This window comes from Ranitomeya imitator, chromosome 5 (genome assembly GCF_032444005.1).
Source record: "Ranitomeya imitator isolate aRanImi1 chromosome 5, aRanImi1.pri, whole genome shotgun sequence".
Lineage (NCBI taxonomy): Eukaryota > Metazoa > Chordata > Amphibia > Anura > Dendrobatidae > Ranitomeya > Ranitomeya imitator.
This window is the reverse complement of record NC_091286.1, coordinates 553,696,353-553,716,135: the sequence shown is the minus strand read 5'-3', so window position 1 is coordinate 553,716,135 and position 19,783 is coordinate 553,696,353. Positions and strand designations below refer to the sequence as shown.

At 45.5% G+C, this 19,783-nt stretch overlaps 1 protein-coding gene across 5 annotated transcripts in view; it reads right to left on the bottom strand.

Moving 5' to 3' along the window:
• Window positions 1–18,238, bottom strand: part of SERPINE2 (serpin family E member 2) — a 117,221-nt gene extending 98,983 nt beyond the window's left edge. For 2 of the 5 annotated variants that reach the window (XM_069727649.1, XM_069727647.1), the window contains exon 1: window positions 18,092–18,238. The gene's annotated coding sequence lies outside the window, so the exon portion shown is untranslated. The remainder of the gene's footprint in view (window positions 1–18,091) is intronic. The other 3 variants (XM_069727650.1, XM_069727651.1, XM_069727648.1) reach the window with 2 other exon arrangements.
• Window positions 18,239–19,783: the final 1,545 nt, after the last annotated feature.

Below are 19,783 nucleotides of genomic sequence, written 5' to 3'. Positions count from 1 at the left end.
TGAGGCAGAATCCATGGATCTGACACTGACATCGCCCTCAGCCATGAGAACCATGGCCTTTTGGGCCAGAATGGGACTATTAACAACACTCTTGCGCCTTCCTCCCTTATTTTTCTTATTACTATAGGCAATAGATTCCATGGAGGGAAAGCATAGGCCAAGTCGAATGTCCATGGCACCTGGAGGGCATCGAGTATGTCTGGCTTGTCCTCCCTGTTTAGAGAGGCAAACACCTTGACCTGCCGGTTGGCTCTTGTGGCAAACAAGTCTATTTGAGGAACACCCCATCGAGCTATTATCAATTTGAAAATTTTCCTGTTTAGCATCCATTCCCCCTGATGAAGAGTGTGACGGCTGAGGTAATCGGCACGAAAGTTGTCTGTGCCTCTGATGTGTACTGCTGATAGTGATAGCAGATGACCTTCGGCTAACTCCATGATGTCTGATGCCACCTCCCTGAGTTTGTCCGACCGCGTACCTCCTTGATGGTTCAGATAAGCCACCGCAGTGGTGTTGTCGGAGAATACTCTTGTATGAGAGCCGCTGAGCTGAGGGAGAAAGTGAAGTAGGGAATAATATATAGCCCTCAACTCTTTGACATTCGAGGAATTATTAAGATCTGAGCTGGACCAAAAGATCCTGAACCCATTGATCCTGAAAATGTGCCCCCCAGCCTTCAGGACTAGCATCTGTGGTCACTATACTAGAAGGGGTGATTACCCATAGAACCCCCTTTGAAAGATTTTTCTGATCCAACCACCATCTAAGGGAGTGTAACACTTCCGACTTTAGGAAAACTATTTTATCCAGACATCCTCTATTCTGAATATCCTCCTGCAATACAAATTTTTGTAGCTGCCTAGTATGGAACTGTGCCCACTGTACCGCAGGAATGCACGATGTTCGAGAACCTAGTACAACCTGCTTCGAAAGCATCACCAAACCAGGGATTCAAGCTTCAGGAGGCTAATTTGCATATTCCAGGTGCCTTCTGGGAGAAGCGAAGTCTCCCTAAGCTAGAAGATCGTTGGGTACAGCCGGGACCAGCTGCTTCGAAAGCATCACCAAACCAGGGATTCAAGCTTCAGGAGGCTAATTTGCATATTCCAGGTGCCTTCTGGGAGAAGCGAAGTCTCCCTAAGCTAGAAGATCGTTGGGTACAGCCGGGACCAGCTGCTTCGAAAGCATCACCAAACCAGGGATTCAAGCTTCAGGAGGCTAATTTGCATATTCCAGGTGCCTTCTGGGAGAAGCGAAGTCTCCCTAAGCTAGAAGATCGTTGGGTACAGCCGGGACCAGCTGCTTCGAAAGCATCACCAAACCAGGGATTCAAGCTTGAGGAGGCTAATTTGCATATTCCAGGTGCCTTCTGGGAAAGCGAAGAGTCTCCCTAAGCTAGAAGATCGTTGGGTACAGCCGGGACCAGCTGCTTGGAAAGAATCACCAAACTTTTTTGCCTGTAGGACATAATTGCAAGAGAGCTTGGCTGAGTAGATTACACAAGAAGGAAAACACACAGCAAGTCAGCAGGATCTAGGAGCAACATGGCAGATGTGACAACCTACATGGTGAGCTGCAGCATGTGCTACATGTTCACAGATCGACCAGAAGAAGAATCCAATTTCACCTGTCAGAAGTGTAGACTAGTGGCCCTTTTAGAAGAAAAGGTGCGGGGTCTGGAAGAAAGAATAACAACTTTGAAACTCATCAAAGAGAATGAAGACTTTCTAGACAGAACAGAAGCATCTCTACTGGTCACAGAAGGTGAAAAAAGTGTCAGAGAACCTCCAAAAGCAGATGAGTGGAAGCATGTGACCAAAAGAAGCAAGAAGACCATGGAGAAATCACCAACCACACAACTGAAGAACCGATATCAAATCTTTGTAGAGGATGAAGATGGCACACCTAAGAATGAAGCAATACCAGCAAGCAAAAAAGAAAAGGGCACACAGCAACAAGTGACAGCAAAAAGTACAGCCAAGAAGCAACGAAGAGTGGTGGTGGTGGGAGACTCACTACTGAGAGGCACAGAAGCAGCCATCTGCAGACCGGACATAACTGCAAGAGAAGTATGCTGCCTTCCAGGTGCGATGATCAAGGATGTGACCGATAGGATACCAAAGCTCTTCAGCTCCAAGGACGTCCACCCATTTCTTCTGATACATGTTGGCACCAATGACACGGCAAGGAAGGACCTACCGACAATCTGCAAGGACTTTGAAGAGTTGGGGAAGAAAGTAAAGGAACTGGATGCACAGGTAGTTTTTTCTTCTATCCTTCCAGTAGACGGGCATGGCACCAGGAGATGGAACAGGATCCTTGATGCAAACAACTGGCTAAGACGATGGTGCAGACAACAAGGATTTGGATTCCTGGACCACGGTGTGAATTACTGGTATGATGGACTCCTCGCCAGAGACGGACTACACCTCAACAAACCTGGGAAACACACATTCGCCAGAAGACTCGCTACACTCATCAGGAGGGCGTTAAACTAGAAGAAGAGGGGACGGGAAGAAAAACATTAGACTCGAACAAAGACGACCCAGGAAAACATACTCTGAAGGGAGGTAAGAACATTTCTAAAACAATCCACAGTGAGGAGATTGGAACAAAACAAAATCCTCTAAACTGCATGCTCGCAAACGCCAGAAGCCTGACAAACAAGATGGAAGAACTAGAAGCAGAAATATCTACAGGTAACTTTGACATAGTGGGAATAACCGAGACATGGTTAGATGAAAGCTATGACTGGGCAGTTAACTTACAGGGTTACAGTCTGTTTAGAAACGATCGTAAAAATCGGAGAGGAGGAGGGGTTTGTCTCTATGTAAAGTCTTGTCTAAAGTCCACTTTAAGGGAGGATATTAGCGAAGGGAATGAGGATGTCGAGTCCATATGGGTTGAAATTCATGGAGGGAAAAATGGTAACAAAATTCTCATTGGGGTCTGTTACAAACCCCCAAATATAACAGAAACCATGGAAAGTCTACTTCTAAAGCAGATAGATGAAGCTGCAACCCATAATGAGGTCCTGGTTATGGGGGACTTTAACTACCCGGATATTAACTGGGAAACAGAAACCTGTGAAACCCATAAAGGCAACAGGTTTCTGCTAATAACCAAGAAAAATTATCTTTCACAATTGGTGCAGAATCCAACCAGAGGAGCAGCACTTTTAGACCTAATACTATCTAATAGACCTGACAGAATAACAAATCTGCAGGTGGTTGGGCATTTAGGAAATAGCGACCACAATATTGTGCAGTTTCACCTGTCTTTCACTAGGGGGACTTGTCAGGGAGTCACAAAAACATTGAACTTTAGGAAGGCAAAGTTTGACCAGCTTAGAGATGCCCTTAATCTGGTAGACTGGGACAATATCCTCAGAAATAAGAATACAGATAATAAATGGGAAATGTTTAAGAACATCCTAAATAGGCAGTGTAAGCGGTTTATACCTTGTGGGAATAAAAGGACTAGAAATAGGAAAAACCCAATGTGGCTAAACAAAGAAGTAAGACAGGCAATTAACAGTAAAAAGAAAGCATTTGCACTACTAAAGCAGGATGGCACCATTGAAGCTCTAAAAAACTATAGGGAGAAAAATACTTTATCTAAAAAACTAATTAAAGCTGCCAAAAAGGAAACAGAGAAGCACATTGCTAAGGAGAGTAAAACTAATCCCAAACTGTTCTTCAACTATATCAATAGTAAAAGAATAAAAACTGAAAATGTAGGCCCCTTAAAAAATAGTGAGGAAAGAATGGTTGTAGATGACGAGGAAAAAGCTAACATATTAAACACCTTCTTCTCCACGATATTCACGGTGGAAAATGAAATGCTAGGTGAAATCCCAAGAAACAATGAAAACCCTATATTAAGGGTCACCAATCTAACTCAAGAAGAGGTGCGAAATCGGCTAAATAAGATTAAAATAGATAAATCTCCGGGTCCGGATGGCATACACCCACGAGTACTAAGAGAACTAAGTAATGTAATAGATAAACCATTATTTCTTATTTTTAGTGACTCTATAGCGACAGGGTCTGTTCCACAGGACTGGCGCATAGCAAATGTGGTGCCAATATTCAAAAAGGGCTCTAAAAGTGAACCTGGAAATTATAGGCCAGTAAGTCTAACCTCTATTGTTGGTAAAATATTTGAAGGGTTTCTGAGGGATGTTATTCTGGATTATCTCAATGAGAATAACTGTTTAACTCCATATCAGCATGGGTTTATGAGAAATCGCTCCTGTCAAACCAATCTAATCAGTTTTTATGAAGAGGTAAGCTATAGGCTGGACCACGGTGAGTCATTGGACGTGGTATATCTCGATTTTTCCAAAGCGTTTGATACCGTGCCGCACAAGAGGTTGGTACACAAAATGAGAATGCTTGGTCTGGGGGAAAATGTGTGTAAATGGGTTAGTAACTGGCTTAGTGATAGAAAGCAGAGGGTGGTTATAAATGGTATAGTCTCTAACTGGGTCGCTGTGACCAGTGGGGTACCGCAGGGGTCGGTATTGGGACCTGTTCTCTTCAACATATTCATTAATGATCTGGTAGAAGGTTTACACAGTAAAATATCGATATTTGCAGATGATACAAAACTATGTAAAGCAGTTAATACAAGAGAAGATAGTATTCTGCTACAGATGGATCTGGATAAGTTGGAAACTTGGGCTGAAAGGTGGCAGATGAGGTTTAACAATGATAAATGTAAGGTTATACACATGGGAAGAAGCAATCAATATCACCATTACACACTGAACGGGAAACCACTGGGTAAATCTGACAGGGAGAAGGACTTGGGGATCCTAGTTAATGATAAACTTACCTGGAGCAGCCAGTGCCAGGCAGCAGCTGCCAAGGCAAACAGGATCATGGGGTGCATTAAAAGAGGTCTGGATACACATGATGAGAGCATTATACTGCCTCTGTACAAATCCCTAGTTAGACCGCACATGGAGTACTGTGTCCAGTTTTGGGCACCGGTGCTCAGGAAGGATATAATGGAACTAGAGAGAGTACAAAGGAGGGCAACAAAATTAATAAAGGGGATGGGAGAACTACAATACCCAGATAGATTAGCGAAATTAGGATTATTTAGTCTAGAAAAAAGACGACTGAGGGGCGATCTAATAACCATGTATAAGTATATAAGGGGACAATACAAATATCTCGCTGAGGATCTGTTTATACCAAGGAAGGTGACGGGCACAAGGGGGCATTCTTTGCGACTGGAGGAGAGAAGGTTTTTCCACCAACATAGAAGAGGATTCTTTACTGTTAGGGCAGTGAGAATCTGGAATTGCTTGCCTGAGGAGGTGGTGATGGCGAACTCAGTCGAGGGGTTCAAGAGAGGCCTGGATGTCTTCCTGGAGCAGAACAATATTGTATCATACAATTATTAGGTTCTGTAGAAGGACGTAGATCTGGGTATTTATTATGATGGAATATAGGCTGAACTGGATGGACAAATGTCTTTTTTCGGCCTTACTAACTATGTTACTATGTTACTATGTTACTAGTAACGACATGACCTGTCTTAGTGACATACTACTTTTTTTATTGCTAAGGACACCTTATCAACTATGGAAATTTTCTTATCCTCAGGTAATTTACAAATCTGGTCAACCGAATCCAGAAGGAGCCCAAGGAATTTCTGACACGTTACAGGCTGAAGTCTAGATTTTTCCCAATTAACCAGCCAACCCAGGGATTGTAAGGATAACACTACTTCCTGTAACCTCTGCTCACACTGTAGGGGTTTTTTACCTACAATCAATAGGTCATCTAGATATGGAATGACCAAAGTATCCTTTACCCGTAAAAAAGACATCACTTCCAATAGTAATTTAGTAAAAATCCTTGGGGCCATAGATAACCCGAAGGGCATTGCCCTGTATTGTAGATGATGAATTTGCCCCTCTATACAAACTGCTACCCGGAGAAACTGCTGGTGTGAATGATGTATAGGAATATGGTAGTAAGCATCCTTAAGATCCAATACTACCATGTAACAATTTGGAAACCGGTTTTTACGTACCGGTAATAGGATTTTACAGAGTCCACGACAGCACCCACAACGAGAGAGGGGATCCGCCCACCTTCCGGACAGGAACCTACAGGTTAAAAAGGGGCGGTCCCCCTCGCCCTCCAGTTTGTGTTCCAGAGTACAAGGGATACCGCCAATGCATCAGTACATGACAATATTATCTTAAACACTACTTAATACCACCACCTCTATAGAGTGATCTCTAAGGCACACATACCAATAGAGTGCAGGAATAAGTAACTAAATACGGGGGGGAATGTATGGGTGCTGTCGTGGACTCTGTAAAATCCTATTACCGGTACGTAAAAACCGGTTTTCCTATCGCCACGACAGCACCCACAACGAGAGACTTTCAAAGACTATTTAACTGGGAGGGACCACAGCACTAAGTACTGAACTGCCAAACTGTAAGCTGGAATTAGCAGATAGATCAAGGCGATAGTGCTTATAAAAGGTGGAAGGTGATGACTAAGTTGCCGCCTTACATATCACTTCAATGGGGACATCTGCCTTCTCCGCCCAGGATGATGCCATGGCCCGAGTGGAGTGCGCCCTGATGCCTTCTGGTGGTGTTACTCCCCTGGCAGAGTAGGCAAGACATATCGCTTCTCTAATCCATCTAGCGATAGAGTTCTTCGTGACACCAGAACCCTTTTTCTGATTCTGGAAAGAAATAAACAGAGCCCTACTCTGTCTCCAGCTTTGTGTCCTATCCAGGTATTCTAATATCGCCCTCTTTACATCTAGGGTATGATATTTTTTCTCCTCTTCTGAACCTGGATTTTCATAGAAAGATGGTAAATAAATCTCCTGACTTCTATGAAATTTAGTTGCTACTTTTGGTAAATATGCAGGATCAGGCTTTAAGACAATCTTATCCTGGAGAATTATTAGATAGGGAGGATCTACTGATAACGCGTGTATATCACTGACCCTCCTGGCAGACGTTAATGCTAAAAGTAGAGCTGTCTTTAAAGTTAAATTTTTTATCGAAATAGAGTCTAATGGCTCAAAAGGAGGTTCGGTCAACGCCTCAAGCACCAAATTTAGATCCCAAGGGGGTATTCTTACAATATGGATTGGGTTAGAACGCTGACATGCCTTAATAAATCTAGCAACCCATCTATTACCAGCTATATCACTGTTATATAGAGCTCCCAAGGCTGAAACATGAACTCTTAGAGTGTTGACTGCTAAACCCAATTCCCAGCCTTTCTGAAGGAATTCTAAAATAGCTGAAATCGGAGCCTTATCTCCTAATGGTTGCTGATAAAACATAAGGAATTTTTTCCAAATTTTTGTGTAGATCTTTGTAGTGACCTCCTTCCTACTTTTCAATAAGGTAGCTATTAAAGCATTAGAAAACCCCCTCTCCTTCAGAAGCTCCCTCTCAAGTTCCAAGCCGTTAAGTGAAGAGTCTCCAAATTTGGATGATGAAATGGACCTTGAGAGAGGAGTTCCGGAACCACTGGCAACACCCAGGGATCGGACACAGACATTGTCCTGAGGAGAGAGAACCAAGGCCTCCTGGGCCAGAAGGGGGCGATTAAGATCACTCTGGCTCTTTCCTCCCGGATTTTCCTGAGAACTATCGGAATCAGACACATTGGGGGAAAGGCATATGCCAGCTGGAAGTCCCAACGGACACGCAGGGAATCCACTATAAATGGTTGGTCTGCTATCTGTGAAGATGCGAACCTTCTGACCTTCCTGTTCTTCCTCGTAGCAAACAGATCTATTGTCGGCAACCCCCACAGATTGACTATCTGATCGAATATCTGTTGGTTTAGGGACCACTCTCCCTGACGAAGGGAATGGCGACTGAGGTAGTCCGCCTCTATATTGAGTTCCCCTTTTATATGATTGTAAGTGTTTCTCGGCCAGAGACAATATCTCTGCTGTAGTGGTCATCAGGGATCGAGACCTTGTCCCCCCCTGATGATTGATGTAGGCTACCACAGTCATATTGTCTGTTTGTATCTGTACATGTGAATTCCTCAGGGATGGTAATAGGCAAAGAAGAGCCTGTTTGACTGCAGAAAGCTCTCTTAGATTTGAGGAATTCTGGGACTCTTGAATCGACCATCGCCCTTGGGTTAGAATGTCTCCCATATGGGCTCCCCAACCGAACGGACTGGCATCTGTTGTAATTATGTTGTCCGGAGTGATGGTCCAGAGAACTCCTTTTGACAAATGTGCCAGATTGAGCCACCATCTCAGATCGTGAAGAGTGGCGGATGATAGACTGAACTTTCTGCTCAGAGCACCGTGAAGATCTTTTTCTGCTTGAAGAACCTCGTATTGAAGCATTCGGGTATGAGCCTGAGCCCATCTCACCGCCGAAATACACGCAGTCAAAGATCCCAGTAGAGACATTGCGTCTCTTAAACTTAAGTTTGGAATTTCTCTTACGGCCGTGATCCTTTGAATGATCTTCTGCTTCTTCTCTTCTGGTAGGAAGGATGACTGATCTTCTGAGTCTAGAAGAACTCCTAGGAACATCTGACGTCTTGTGGGTTCCAGTTTTGACTTTTCCCAGTTGATAATCCATCCGAGTTCCTGTAGGGATGATATTATGGCATTTACCCTAGACGTAGACTGAGCAATTGAATTTCCGACTATCAAAAAATCATCTAGATAAGGCACTACAAGGGTTTCCTTTTCCCTGATATGGGCCATTACTTCCGAAACAACCTTCGTAAAAACTCTAGGTGCCATGGACAGGCCAAAGGGCATTGCCAAAAATTGAAAATGTTTAATCTGATGGTTTACCCATACTGCCATCCTGAGGAATTGCTGGTGATTTCTGTGAACTGGAAGATGGTAGTACGCATCTTTTAGATCCAAGACCGACATGTAGCACCTAGGAAACAAAAGCTTAGTTGTTGATTTAATGGATTCCATCTTAAAAGCGTGGTACTGAAGATATTTATTCAATTTTCGTAAATTTATGATAGTCCTAAAGGACCCATCAGGTTTAGAGATTAAGAATAGCGGAGAATAAAAGCCCATCTTCTCCTGATGTTTTGGTACTTCTTCAATAACTCGCTTTGTAAGCAATTGTTGAATCTCTAATTCTAAGGCCTGTTGTTGGGCCGGAGTGTCCAGTGATGTTATAACAAAATGTTTTGGGGGAGTTCTCAAAAATTCTAATTTTAATCCTGACTCGACTACTCCCATTATCCAGGCGCTAGAAGTTATCCTTTTCCATTCTGCTGAGAAGAACCGTAGTCTTCCCCCTACTGGTAGATCTGTTCTATCTGTAATTACGTCTACGTCTTGAGAAAGAGGAACGATTTTTATAGTATCCACCTTTCTGCTTTGGGTCCGACGTCTCCCAGTCACGATTATATCCCTGCTGGTCTGACTGGAATTTTCTGAAGGGCATGCGTCTCCGGAAGGCATTCCTAAAAGTAGGATTAAATGTTTTAGGAAAACCCTTCTTTCTGTCTTCTGCCTTTGCAAGGATGTCATCCAGCACCGGACCGAATAGGTACTCACCCCTACACGGAATGGAGCATAACTTGGCTTTTGCCTGAGCATCCCCCTTCCAGGTCTTTAGCCAAAGTGCCCGTCGGGCTGCATTTGAGAGACCCGCCGATCTTGCAGCCAATTTCAGGGAATCAATCGAGGCATCCGCTAGATAAGCCGCTCCTTCTCTGACCTGAGACAGGGAGTTTAACAATTTGTCCCTGGGTACTTTAGCTTTAAGCTGTTCTTCCAGCGGAGTTACCCAGACCATAACTGATCTTGCCGTACAGGTGCCTGCGATTGCGGGCTTAAAGGCTCCAGATGATGCCTCCCACACCTTCTTAAGGAGCATGTCAGCCTTCCTGTCTGAAGGATCCTTAAGAAGTCCTACATCCTCTAATGGTAGCGAGGCTGTTTTCGAGGTAGAGACTACTGCCGCATCTACTTTTGGGATCTTCATCCACTGGGATAAGGTGTCATCCTCAAAGGGGTACCTTCTCTTTGCAGCCGAAGGTAAGAACCCTTTATCTAGCTTGTCCCACTCCCGTTTGACCAGCTCTTTAATGGTATCTACCACCGGGAAAGCTTTGCGACTTCTCTGGCTCAGCCCTGCGAACATGATTTCCTGGGTTGTTTTCGGTTCTTTACTCTCCGCCACACCCATAGTCGCACGGACTGCCTTAATTAAAGTTTCCATATTATCGGTGGCAAAGCAAGGCCTTCCCTCCTCATCTGAGGAGGATGGTGATGAACTCTCCGAGCACTCGCCCTCTTGCAACGAAGGGCTGGAATCGGATACCATTTCCATACTACTCTTCTCATGCCGCTTAGATTTAAGGGAAGATTTTATTTCTTCCCTAGTTACTTCCCTCAAATCCGATACACGGAGGGGGGCCTCTTCCTCTAACGTACGGCATATACACGTCTGACATAATTTCTTTATATAGGTGTCAGGTAGTGGCTCCGTGCATAACGCACACTGCTTATGTTTAGACTTTGAGACCTTCTTCCCCCATAACAAAGCATAGTATAGAAGACAGTTGTATCAGCCAATGGCTCAGATATAACACTCACCACCGCTGATGAAAAATAGAGTACCGGTTTCTGAGGGGGTGAGGTGCGACGTGACGTCGGGTTGCCAGGGTCCTGCTGCCCGCGTGCCACATCTCCACTATGAGATCTGCTGCTGCTCCTCTGCTCTGCTAGCTGTCGGTGTTCGGCGTCTCCTGTGGAAAACATGTTGCCGCACACCACTCACCAAGTGCTGCCTACTTTTCAAAGGTCCCGCGCTCCTCCTCCCGGCCTCCTCCGGAAGTCGTTGGTTCACTTCCGGGTCATAAGCGCCGACCTGCTCCCGCAGCGTCGCGCGCGTGTGGATGACCCAGGGCGGCGTGCCTTCCCCCGGGAACGCCACTTCTAACGCTCGGCCATGCCGCTCCTTGCCAGACGAGGGGGGAAGCTGACACAGGACTTCCCCCAACGCTGCTTCCGGGCCCCCGACTCTGCCGTTCTCCCTGGACACCGCACAGAGGCTTGGCGGACCCGGGTAGGTGAACGAGACCTGTAGGCTCCCGCCGTCCGGACAGGAACCCAAACTTGAGGGCGAGGGGGACCGCCCCTTTTTAACCTGTAGGTTCCTGTCCGGAAGGTGGGCGGATCCCCTCTCTCGTTGTGGGTGCTGTCGTGGCGATAGGAAAATAGATTTTTTATAGCTGAACGAATGGATTCCATTTTGAATGTTTTAGGTCTTATAAAGGAATTCAGCTTTCTTAAATTAATTATAGTTCTGAAAGAGCCATCCGGCTTACTAATCAGAAACAAGGGAGAGTAAAATCCTCTCCCTATCTGGGAAGATGGAACCTCCACTAGGACTTGTTTGCGTAGGAGGGATTTAACCTCGGTTTCAAGTGCCTCTTGCTGAGGCCTGGATCTTAAGGAGGTAAGAAGGAAAGAATCCGGAGGAGTTCTAATAAAGTCTAATGTGAGGCCTGAAGATATTAATTCAATAGCCCATGGATTAGTTGTTATTTCTTTCCATTGTTGATTAAATTGTTTTAGTCATCCACCGGAGAAATATCATTAATGGAATTTATCTGATAGCTTGAAGGGGCGTTTATTAAACAGATTTCCTTTTTGTTTAAAATCTTTACTATTCCATCTGTCTCTGAAGCCTCCCCTCTTTCCGAATGGTGGCTTCCTAAACGCCCTTCTGTAAGACGGAATAAAGGGATTAGGAAATCCTTTCTTCCTTTCACCCGCCTTAGTGAGTATATCATCAAGGACTGTTCCAAAAAGGTACTCACCCTGACAGGGTATGGCACATAATTTGGATCTAGACTGGGCATCCCCCTTCCAGTTCTTTAGCCATAAAGCACGCCGAGCCGTATTGGAGAGATTAGCTGTTCTGGCCGCCAGGCGGAGGGAATCAATTGAGGCATCCGATATAAAAGCCGCAGCACCCTTAATCAAAGGGATAGATGCTCGTAATTTCTCCCTGGATACGCCACTTTTAATATTTTGATCCAGCCAGACTAGCATTGATCTGCCAGTACACGTGGCTGAAATTGCTGGCTTGAATGCCGTGACACAGGCTTCCCATGATTTTTTAAGGAGTGCGTCTGATTTTCGGTCCATGGGATCTGATAAGGAACCTGCATATTCCACGGGTAAGGAGAAACGGCGAGATGTAGACGCAACTGCCGCATCAACTTTTGGTATTTTGGCCCAGGTATTCAAATCTTCATCATCGAAGGGGTAGCGCCTCTTACAGGGTATTGGCACAAACCCCTTCTGACCTCTACTCCATTCTTTTTTAACGAGGTCTTTTATGGCCTGGTTTATTGGAAATACGTGGCCTTTCCTCTGAGAAAGACCAACGAACATGACTTCCTGTGGTGTTTGGGGTTCTTTTGACTCAGATACCCCCATTGTATTTCTCACTGACTTAACTAAGTTGTTTATGCCCTCAGTTGGAAAACAGAAAGTCTTCTTCCTCTGAGGAATCGGACAGCTGAGAGAGATCTGAGTAGACTTCCCCACTCTCTGCTGACGTGTCAGCTTTAGGTGAGGATACTCTTCTCCTTTTCTCAATATTTACTGAAGAAGAACCACCTCCCAACGACTGAAGTTCTTCTCGAATTATAAGCCGTATGTCATTCATTTTAACCGACTCCTCCTGCCGTAAGGTGTTATCTATACACGCTTGACACAGACTTTTAAGATAGGAGTCAGGCAGGGGTTCGGTACATATAGCACATTGTTTGTGCTTGCTCTTCCCCATCCTCTTTGCCTAGAAACAATATAAGCAAAGGAATCAATATAAGCTTCAGTGAAGCTATATATACACTCACCCAGCGTATTATTTTATACCGGCTGCGGGGTTGCCTTAGTTTGGGATGTGGAACGGGACGATTTTCTTCCTGATTTGTCAGTGGAGTCACTTATTTTAGAGTGTCCACTACTCCTTTTTCTGGCTTCACCACTAGTAACTAATGGCTCTTCCATAGGGTGCACACTGACCTCCTCTTGGGACGACATAATGGCACACTGACTGCACTACTAACTCCCCTTTATAGTGCAGTAACTCCCTGTACACGCCCCCTTTCTTTTCTTTTTTTTTTTTTTTTTTTTTTCTTTACTCACAAATCTGGCGTCCGGGTAATGGCACCGCATAGAGGAATCCAATATGGCGGTTCCCCCGGAAATGATACTCCAACCCCGTGCCCCGGAAGTTCAAGTCCTCCATTTTCGGGACGCCGACGTTACTGCGAATGCGCCCGCTGTACATCGGAAGGCGCCGCTGCAAGTGCTTCCCCTACCACCATGTCGCCTCTACCTTGAAGGGACAGGAGGGAACCCGGACCGAGGCGTCATCACACCGCCGCTCAGTTCACATACAGGAGGGCGTCTCTACCTGCTCCAGGTCCGGCCAGACGAGGTACCCGCACTGTCAGCGCCTCACACAACGGTGTCCCAGCAGGGAGACCGTTGGTTACCTTCAGGCTGCATGTCAGCCGCGCCAGATGAAGGGGGAGCCCGCAGGAACATTCCCCCGACACTGTCTACCTGCTCTGGGACCCATGTCTATCAGCAGAGTCGTACAGGCGGTAATCCAGGCAGGTCTTCCTCTTCTTAGATCCATAGAGTCTTCTCTGTGGGTTCCCATCTAGGAACAGGAAACCAACTGAGGAGCGAGGGGGGGCCGCCCTTTTATCTCTCTGTAGGTTTCCTGTTCCTAGGGGCGGATCCCCTCTCTCTAGTGGGTGCTGTCGTGGCGAATAGAAAACCAAGGTTACAACAAATCAGATATTTGTTATTACTAAGGACATTTATGGGCAACCAGTACATCTGTATTTTATGATCACGGAGTCCTCCAGTCAAACAATTCTCTGTACCAGCTCTCTCCTGTCTGACTATATGTAGTCCCAAAGCAACCAATCAGGGGTTTAGAATAGAATTAGGCCACGTTCACACAGTCAGTGTTTTACCTCAGTATTTGTAAGCCAAAACCAGGAGTGGAACAATCAGAGGAAAAGTATAATAAAAACAAGTCACCACTTCTGTATTTAATCACCCACTCCTTGCTTTGGCTTACAAATGCTGAGGTAAAATACTGAATGTGTGAACGTGGCCTTAAGGTACCTTCCCACTGAGCAACTTTAGAATGAGAACGACAGCGATCCGTGACGTTGCAGCGTCTTGGATAGCGATCTCGTTGTGATTGACACGCAGCAGCGATCAGGATCCTGCTGTGATATCGCTGGTCGGAGTTAGAAGTTAAGGTACCTTTACACTAAACGACTTACCAATGATCACGACCATCGATACGTCCTGGCCGTGATCGTTGGTAAGTCGTTGTGTGGTCGCTGGGGAGCTGTCACACAGACCGCTCTCTCCAGTGCCCAACGATCAGGGGAAAGACTTCGGCATCATTGAAACTGTCTTCAACGATGCCGAAGTCCCCGGGTAACCAGGGTAAACATCGGGTTACTAAGTGCAGGGCCACGCTTAGTAACCCGATATTTACCCTGGTTACCATTGTAAAAGTTAAAAAAAGCAAAAAAGACACTACATACTCACATTCCGATGTCTGTCACGTCCCCCGCCGTCAGCTTCCCTGCACTAACTGTCAGCGCCGGCCGTAAAGCAGAGCACAGCGGTGACGTCACCGCTGTGCTCTGCTTTACGGCCGGCGCTGACACAGTCAGTGCGTGAAGCTGACGGCGGGGGACGTGACAGACATCGGAATGTGAGTATGTAGTGTCTTTTTTACTTTTTTTAACTTTTACAATGGTAACCAGGGTAAATATCGGGTTACTAAGCGTGGCCCTGCACTTAGTAACCCGATGTTTACCCTGGTTACCCGGGGACTTCGGCATCATTGAAGACAGTTTCAACGATGCCGAAGTCTTTCCCCTTATCGTTGGTCGCTAGAGAGAGCTGTCTGTGTGACAGCTCCCCAGCGACCACACAACGACTTACCAACGATCACGGCCAGGATTTATCGCTGGTCGTGATCGTTGGTAAGTCGTTTAGCGTAAAGGTACCTTTAGGGTGCTTTTACACAGTTTTGGCACCCATTTGTTGATCCTGTCAGGGCTTACATCCAAACCCTTCGCAAAACAGGATACAGGTGTATGTGCCAATGACTATAATGGTGCCAGAGTTAAAGTGCGCTGTTGTACATAATTTCTCAGGCATGCACGTCTACTCTAGACAGACATCCAGACGTAGTAGACTGCGTGTTTACTCACAGACACAGATTGGCCTCTTCCTAGATAATTTCTTTAATTTTTTTTAAAGGGTTGTACAGAGATTGAAACGTATCACCTATCCATGTGATAGAGGATAACTTACAGGGGTTCAACTGCTAGGACCTATAAAGTGCGTGGAAGTCCTGAGTCCTCAACTTCAATGTAGAAGCGGTAAAGCACAGCACTTTGATATCGACATCAGTCCGAGAGACACTGTATTGAGTCACAATGCACATGCTGTGCCACCGCCCCTTTCAAATGGGGTTCTCATGAGCAGTGTGGGACCCAACAAGTTAGTCAGTCAAAGTGGCACACAAAATTGGCAATACTAAACTCATGAACTCATTCTAATCTTCATAAGTGTATACAGTTGGCTGGAGTGAACAACAGTACCAGATGAAGGAAGAGCGAAACGAGTGTTAGGGTGACGATTTTTGTTATGGTGTCAATAAAGTTGTACTTTTTTTTTTATCTCTATGTATTAGATGTGCATATTCTATATGCATTGAGCTTTCCTTTCCACCAGTTAGGGTGTCGCATCGCACAGCCAACAGCAGTGCTTGTATTTATTACAAATTTTTTTTTTTAGGTTTGATTAGTTGCTCTTAGGAAAATACTTATCCCATAGTACTTTACAGGAACCATTATTACAATCTACTATATAATTGTCTAAGGGTCACTTCCGTCTGTCTGTCCTTCTGTCACGGTTATTCATTCGCTGATTGGTCTCGCCAGCTGCTGGTCATGGCTGCCGCGACCAATCAGCGACGGGCAGAGTCCGGAAGAAAATGGCCGCTCCTTACTCCCCGCAGTCAGTGTCCCCGGCGCTCCGCTCCATGCTCCCTGCAGTCAATGTCCCCGGCGCTCCGCTCTATGCTTCCCGCAGTCACTGTCCCCGGCGCTCCGCTCCATGCTTCCCACAGTCACTGTCCCTGGTGCCCGCTCCATACTCCCCTCTGGTCACCGCTGACACAGGGTTAATGCCGGCGGTAATGGACCGCGTTATGCCGTGGGTAACGCACTCTGTTACCGCCGCTATTAACCCTGTGTGTCCCCAACCTTTTACTATTGATGCTGCCAATGCGGCATCAATAGTAAAAAAAATAATGTTAAAAATAGTAAAAAACAAAAACCTGCTATACTCACCCTCCGTTGTCCGCTCACGCCTGCCGCCATCTTCCTTTCCCAGCGATGCTTTGCGAAATTACCCAGAAGACCTAGCGGTCTCGCGAGACCGCTAAGTCCTCTAGGTAATTTCGCAATTCATCCTGGGAACGGAAGATGGCGGCAGCCGCGCACCCATTGACACAGCGCCGTTGGATCCCAGGAGGCGGAGAGACGGGAAGCTGAGGAGCAGCGACAAGAATGGTGAGTATGTTAAACTACAAGGGGCCCTCGGATCGTTAGATGAGTATATGTTTATTTTTTAACCTGTGACATACGTGGGCTGGGCAATATACTACGTGGGCTGGGCAATATACTACGTGGGCATGCATATTGTAGAATACCTGATGCGTTAGAATCGGGCCACCATCTAGTCTAATTATAAGCACAATGTGCACACAGATCCGTTTGGTGTACTGGACTTTGAATATCCCTCCAATACAAAGCCGCACCAGTCTTATACAGTGTTATATTTTGCCTTTTTTATGCTGTAATAATATTTTTAGAGTAATATACTCTGTTGGTCTGTGCTTTATTCATGCCCTATAGTTTAAGTATTTAATGAGTTAAAGCCCCTGTTTGGCTATGTCCCCTCGATGAGCTTAACTAAAATAGGCTACTTGCATTTTTTGAAACTATACAGAACGTACAAAAAAAAACAAAAAAACACCAAAATATCATTGTGGTAACTTAGTCATACTGTGTGCATATATCAAAATTTGGAAGCCTTGTGTAATTAAATAGCATTGGTAGGTATGTGACACCGAATGCTTACTGGATATTTGGTAAGGGGAAAAATAATTTACTGTACGTTTTAGGAAACACAGAATAATTGGGGCCAAATCAATGCGAGGGAATTGCGGTCTGCAAGCTTTCCCCATCATCATATGGCAATTATACTCAATATGTCGGTTGGTTTCCCCCAAAAGACACTTTGGTTATTAACAAGGTATGGTTTGCCCCATTAATAAGCGATCAGTGAGCTTTTTGTCGGGCTTGTGGCTGTAGTGCACTACAATGGCGGTTATATCCTGGACATTCCTGTAAAGTCTTCTATTCAGACGGCACGGCTCTCAGATTACCTTATAACATGTCACTAAGAGTTTGCTAGATCAATTTTTCCTCTGTCAGAAACATCATACCGTACTGTGAACTTTACTGACCTATGAAAATCTGAAAAGGTCACAACCCTGGAAACAGTGATTGAAACCCAAGACTCATGAGCTCCAGTCTCCAATCCAGCAGTTAATTAGCACTTTGGGTTTGCACAAACTAATAGCAGCCAAATAATAAACGCTGGTTATTTTACATTTCCAAACAAAGAACCTTTCACAAGTGGAGCATCTCACTGACAGAGCACAGATTGTGGCTTAGATTTAAAGATTTTTCATTCATGCACCTTGTTGACAGGGAAGATAGTAAAAAATAAGCAAGCCTCCCTGAAGTCCCATGTAAAAGCACAAACAACATGTCAAACAGACATCAGACTTCCTAAAATATCTATCATAAGCATAGTTGATAGACAAAAGAAGTAACAATTAAATACTTAAAGAGAAGGCACCTCTCTGCCATTCCACAGCCCTGGCTGAGGAGAAGGCTGCCATTCTTCTGCAGCAGACATATGTGATAAGCAGCTTCCTCACCTCCTTGTGCTGTAGTTTGTCTCCTGCTCCCAGGCTGAAGCTTTGCACTCTACTGATCTGTGATTTTCCTCCAGCCATCCACTTTGTGCCTTTTCCTCCTCCCCCACCCCTAGATTATAAGTCCACCCACCCTGCCTTTCCTTCTCTGACACAGCCCCTTATTACTGCTTTATATAAAAGGGAGAATGTAGCATCTTTGTAACGATTTCTCTGCTTATATCAGATACATAGTGAAAAAAAACTATTTTTTTGTAGAGATATACAAATGTGATTACGTAACATCGCTTGTCAGTGAGCTGAATCATGTCTTTCAGTATGACTGAGTACTGTGCCATGCTTCGGTTCAGGGGACTTGCATGGGGCTGCACGTCAGTCAGTCCGGACAGAGTATTTCTGACATAACACCCACTCACAACACCCTGGAGCAGATATATCAGTGATTACCAACATGAAAGGAGGCTCTACTAAAACCACTGATGGTGCTATCATCTGATGTGTGACAACAACATGTCTGAGGATAGTTATCAGATCAGTGAGGGTCAGTGAGGGTCCAATACCCAAAGCCCCCCACTGATCAGCTGTGTTAAGTTCCATTTACAACCAGATGTCAAGAGTTAACAAAACAGCACAACCCTGGACACTGTGTAGTGGCTGTTGCAAAAAAAACACAGCAGCTTAGCTTCTATTTAATATGATCGATCGGTCCCGTACCAATCCACAAGTTATCTTTGTAGATGCTGTGAATTAGTGGTCCACTGAATATAAGGCCACGTTCACACGTTCAGTATTTGGTGAGATTTTTTACCTCAGTATTTGTAAGCCAAAACCAGGAATGGGTGATAAATACAGAAGTGGTGAAGTGTTTCTGGAGCGCCCCCAGACACAGGGCCACGAGTTCTCGGTACCGGGCCTCTCTGATTCGGTTCTGAGGCTGTCACGGTGGCTAGACCCGGTCCGTGACCCTGCTAAGGGGCGTCCAATAAAAGGTGATAGGAGTCTGTCAAGGTTTCGTGACGCCACCTAGGGTGACCGACGCTGCTGTGGGGTCCGCTGGGGTGATGGAATGGCAGCTGGATGGTATACCTTCCCACAGGTGAAGTATGTCCCCAGGGCTTCCCAGTAAGGTGAATGGTGATGGTGTGAGGTGCAGTCAATAACGAGGACACAAGGTTGCAGTCTCTTTACCTCTTTACTGAAGACTTCAGGATCCTCAATCCAGAGCACGCTTAACAGGGCTATCTGAGACCAGCCGGTCCGATAGGCACTCCCAGAGTTCCCTTTGCAGGTGGAAATCAGTGCCTACCACTAGCGCCTGTGTGTTGTAGTCCTACCCTGCTGAGCATTCGGAATAGTCCTCACAACTTCTGTTCTCGTTCGTTCTTTCTAACTCTCTCTCGCTTGTTCCAGATGTTACTAGTTTCTCATCCCCCAGATATGTTATGGCTAGGACACACCCGTATGATGGGAAGGCTCGGAGCTCTTCTGGGACCCTAGAAATGCCCCTCTCCACGCGTTGCCCCCTATGTCTTCGTAGGAAATTTAAGGTAGACAGCCAACCTATAATTAACTGTCCTGCGGAGTTCGAAGTTAGGCCTAGAGTCAGTTACTCCCGCGGTGTTCCGGCCACCGGCTACGCGCCTCAGTAGGATGTTGCTTCGGTCTCACGGCACGACTCCTACTGGTTCTCCTTTG